The sequence below is a fragment of the Pistacia vera genome, unplaced genomic scaffold, assembly GCF_008641045.1.
Source record: "Pistacia vera cultivar Batoury unplaced genomic scaffold, PisVer_v2 Contig189, whole genome shotgun sequence".
In the NCBI taxonomy this organism is placed as follows: Eukaryota; Viridiplantae; Streptophyta; class Magnoliopsida; order Sapindales; family Anacardiaceae; genus Pistacia; species Pistacia vera.
Genome location: NW_022195989.1, coordinates 701,867 through 706,749, shown reverse-complemented (window position 1 = coordinate 706,749; position 4,883 = coordinate 701,867). Strand labels below are relative to the sequence as shown.

Below are 4,883 nucleotides of genomic sequence, written 5' to 3'. Positions count from 1 at the left end.
TAACTGAAATACAACTGTTACAAGTGGCAGGGTTTATATATATATATATATATATATATATATATATATATATATATATATATATATATATATAATATATATATATATAATCCAGAGGCATATCTTATATGATGACCATTTTGAAGCTTTAGAATTCCTTTATTTTGATACGGTGAAATATTATTAGACACATGGTATTATGTAATTGGGGCATCCAAAGGTTTTGACATAGTGAAATATTTTAGATACGTGGCATCGTGTAATTGGACATCGAAAGTTCTAATCAAAACCTGATTAATTTTCACACACAAACCATTCACATTCACATACAAATGCTTCAAACGTGTTATACCCGTCACATGCAGCAGAAAACAGGTTTGCCCGCTCTAAATCAGTTTCGCGGTCTCTCTCATTTTTCCACCAAAGCTGCAGAGAAATTTCATCTACTTAGTTGGAGATTCAGGTCTAGCTTTTACGTTTTTATTTTTCAGCTCCCAAGAGTTTTCATCACCTGATCTAGAGACCATGCCCATTGTTGCTAAAACTGATGTAGCAGAAGCAACACCACCTGATAATTTTACTATTGATGTTTCTAAGTATGAAGATCAGAATCTGGAGCCTGCAAAAGGTAACTATTTTGGCTTCTCAGAATTGGGATTTTGCTTTTATTTCTATATAGCTTGCATGATAACAATTAATGAGCTGTCTCTTTTCTTGATGTTTCAATGTTTCGGAGCCGGATGATGAGAATGATACATTTCAAAAAGGTAATGAATTAATAAAATTTGGTTTTTTGAGGTTGGGTTTTTTATACTTTCACATTTTTATGTTCTACTTTTTGTAGTATTGCAATGCTCCAGGTCATTAACTCTGGGAGTGTACTACTATTATGATGTCTCCAAACCAATAATTATTTCGTGATTGTAATTCTGATAATTGTGATGGATTTCACTGCTTATTTGGTTTTTGTTTTAAACGTGATACTAATGAAGGTTGGTAGTTGTGCAAATTTTTGTGATATGGCATTTTGTATTGATCCATTGCCATTTATTCTTCTTTAGTGGCCCTTCTGCTTGGTACTAGAATCTTATATTTTTGTTTAGTCTTCTGAGACTTATAACTTGTAAGCGTGTTGTGAGTTTTCTGATTTGATTGAAGTGATTGGTGGTTGTTACCAGATAGCGGAGAAGAAAAGTGTGATATTTTCACTGGGGATTGGAATTTCACACTCTCATGCATTTAATTTGAATTTAAATTGCTATGTGGAGGTTTTAGTAAAGTACAATATTATATGCTTATGAATTACAAGATTATGCATGCCAGATTTAACTTTAAATTTGTAATTTATAGTGGAAAATACATAATTATTATGCTAGAAGACAGAAGTTTGAAACTCGTATGAAAATATGAGTTATGACATTCAGTAACTGGAATGACAGATAGATGTGTAATTTTGGTAGAAGTCCTGTTATTACTCACTGTTTATGGTACTGTATATATTAAGGTTTTGTTTTTCATTTTATTTAGGATGTTTGTTGTGCTATGAAGGGAGGATTGATAGGATTAGCTGCCGCCACGGTTGGGTTGACTTCTGAAGCAGCTTAGCATCTTGAGGTGAGCTGTATATTTTAATGTTGTGATGTTCATTTAATCAAATTCAAATATTTATTTGTGGATTGTTAAACTTTGGAATAGTTGTTTAATGTCAAACGTTTGAACATAGTTGAAGGTATTATTATAAGTTTGAATTAGGGTAATCTTTTTTTTGTCACTATTTGTTTATCTATTTATAACATATGTCAACTCATCTATCTGAAATTTTGAATAAATTTCTTATTCCATTTTGAATGACTCATTTATTTATCACTTAATGACTTTCCAATGTGACAGTGCAAGCTTTTAGGAGTTCTTTTGAGCAATCTCCAAAGAAGGCCAAGCAAGACCATGACAATGGCAACACTTATGGAAAAGCTGGAGAATCTGATGTTATAGATGTGGAGTTTGAAGAATTCTGTAAAGCTATTGAGGCTAATCTCTCTATTGAACCAATGGTTGAGATTCTTGAAGCCAATGACCAGACTCCTCTGGTCCAGATCCTGTTGTTGTCACTAAATGGTGATTTCAATTAGAACATCCACTAATTTACATATTTTTCATCTATATATAAACCATGTATGTGGGTTGAGATTCTTATCATTTTAAGAATGTTTTTTATTTTATTGAAACAGCCAAGACATGCTATTTTATGGATCGTTAGGGAGATGCCCAATTTGCAATAGTAAATTGGAATTTGATGCTAAAAGATATACTTGCAAAGGAATGTACAGTGAGTGGTCTAAATGCACATTTAGAACAAGACATCCATCGAGGAGGGAGGAGCCAATCAAAATACCAGATTGTATCCTCAAATCTGTTGATTCAGACATATATTTCTGGACCATACATTCTTTCTCTTTACAATTAAGACTAGACTGCCTGTCTAATGTTATATTTCTGTGTATTTATTTTAGTTGTATTTCTCTCTGCAATAGTTGATAAAGAAGTATCAAATGACTCGAAAATGGGATGAAAAGCTTGGTTTTGAAGAAGATGAGGGCAGTGAAGATAACCACAACCAGAACAACACCAACAACATTGAGAACAACAATGCAAATATGGTATTTTTTTTTTATTGTTTAAATTCTCATTTTTAGTCTCTCTGGTGATATATAACAGAATAAAGTGTAAAGATCAAACTCGGTTGTTCATTAGCAATGTGTTCAGGATAGTTGTGGGGAAGATTGTGTTGAAGCTGTGATGGTGGAGACGGCTGGGGAGTGTTTAAGCTGTGAGTTTGGTTAACTGTGCTAATTAATCTACTTTATTGGGGACTAACTGTAGCTCTGTTTGTTGTATTGGTGCTTCAAGTGTTTGTAATTGTTGTTATGAATTGTTGCCTAATGTTTAGACTTGATGTCCATACGATGCTAATGCTGTTTAACTTCTTGGCTTCTTTCGATTTTTTGTTTCTATACACATATTTGTGTTTGCGCATGCACATACTAGCATCTTCTTCCTTTCTAATCTATAAGAATTATGTTTTAAAGTTTACTGCCTGTTTCATTCTGATTAAGGGTTTTATTTATTGAAACTCTGAAAAATATGCCCTGATTTTAAGGTGCATGACCAGTCCCCAGGCATGTTGTGGGAGAAACTAAGTTGGAAGCTTCAAAAGAGGGTCGTACTCTTAAGGATTTCAAGTATGGATGTGTTGGTTACTTAGTATACTTGGACAAATTCATCAACTGATAAGATGGATAAAGAAGCAGAATTTCCCTTCTGTGTTGGGCTTGAGGTGATGCATTATGATCTTTTTTTTTTTTATTGTTTCCTACTCTATAGCATTTTGTTGTGAACTCTAGGGATCCGTGACATATTTTCTCACTCATTTTTAATAATATGTCACTATGTCAGTGTTATTGTGGTTGCTGAGATTGGGTTTTTATGGTGTGCTATAGGCTACATGTTTGAAGAAACATCTGAAGAGAATAATTCATGCATTTTTAAATGGATATTACTTTTATGATTAAACTTTCTTTTATAATTCATGATTTCTAAGATATGAGACTCTAACTTTGTCACAGTTAATAGATTTTCCTTTTACTTATTTACTTTTGGTCAGTAGCTGTTATTTTCATCATTTGAAGAAGCACGTAATGTTTACATCATTGAAATATCTACAGTACTGTTCAAAAAATGCTTTAAGTTATCCTATGCAGAGCAACTTTCTGCAAATCCACTTTCTATAAAAGCCTCACCAAGTTAATATTTGGGTCTATTGTCAAAATGAGGTTCATTTGCGGGTCAGGCACTATAGTCTTTTTTGTCACTTTTCATCTTTAAAGTTGCTTCTTCCCCTCAGTTAGAATCACAATTATATTCTGCTGGTAGATTTACAGTTTTCTCTTTCCTTTTCTTCCACCAACTCATCAATGGTGTGAATTATCCCTTGAGTAAGCTGTGCTCTTGAGCTTTATATAATCATCCTTCAAACCTTGCTTACGCCTTTGAACCATTGTTTGTTTATGAGATTTCATGTTATTAGCTTCTTTGAAAAGAAGTAAGACAGGATTTGTAAGTCTCATTCTTCTATGTTTTTGTTTTTTAATTTGTTTGTCCATGTACGAACTTACTAATTAGAATCTCGACTTTATGCAGCATGTCAGGCTTGATAATGCTTCAACCTCAACTGCCAATCAGCTCATTCCACTTACAACAGCAACCTATACACCACCTCTTGAGCAACCGGAAGTGGTCATTCCAAGGTGTAACCAGCCATTGCCCCACTCACTGATGCTTACTTTAAACCATTGTTTGTTTATAAGATTTTATATTATTATTGATTTATTTCTAAATGTACATTGATTCAGTTTTGATTCCTTTATTATGCAGCCAACCTTTAGCAATGATGGTCACAGTGAGCATTGATGGGGGTGACATTTGGGATAATTTAATGAACACTTCTTTTTTGGTGTAGACACAGTACGAACCATTGAAAAAAAAAAAAAAAACTGAAATATTATCCTTTTTATTTTGTTTTCCTGTGTCTTATAAACAATCTTATATTGCAAAGTGTTCATCAATGAAGCATATTTTATTTTCAAAAAGTTGCAAACTTACATTCTTAGATAGACTATACATGTTTTTGTTGTGGACTTTGTAGCCAGTATGTGTTTTGTGGTGAATAGAGTTGGTGATGGTGATGAAGAATGAAAATTTTTTTTTCTCTTTTAATTTTCTTTTATTTTTGCTCATTTCCTGGGCAACTTTTAAAATGATGGAAGATTAACTGTTGGACCTCAAAGCAATTGTCATACTCCACACAACAACTACTAATTTTAAGA

The 4,883-nt window shown here is 32.9% G+C and overlaps 1 long non-coding RNA gene across 6 annotated transcripts; it reads left to right on the top strand.

Annotated features, from left to right (window-relative positions):
* The first annotated feature begins 366 nt into the window (after positions 1-366).
* LOC116127156 lies at positions 367-4,533 on the top strand. Of its 6 annotated transcripts, XR_004127576.1 has the most exons (8): positions 367-628; positions 1,528-1,614; positions 1,891-2,115; positions 2,229-2,657; positions 2,752-2,827; positions 3,170-3,334; positions 4,198-4,304; positions 4,432-4,533. It is a non-coding gene; the product is annotated as an uncharacterized LOC116127156 (long non-coding RNA). The 6 variants fall into 6 exon arrangements; XR_004127580.1 differs by lacking the exon at positions 4,432-4,533 and having other exon boundaries at positions 1,549-1,614; positions 4,198-4,425; XR_004127579.1 differs by lacking the exon at positions 4,432-4,533 and having other exon boundaries at positions 2,764-2,827; positions 4,198-4,425.
* Positions 4,534-4,883: the final 350 nt, after the last annotated feature.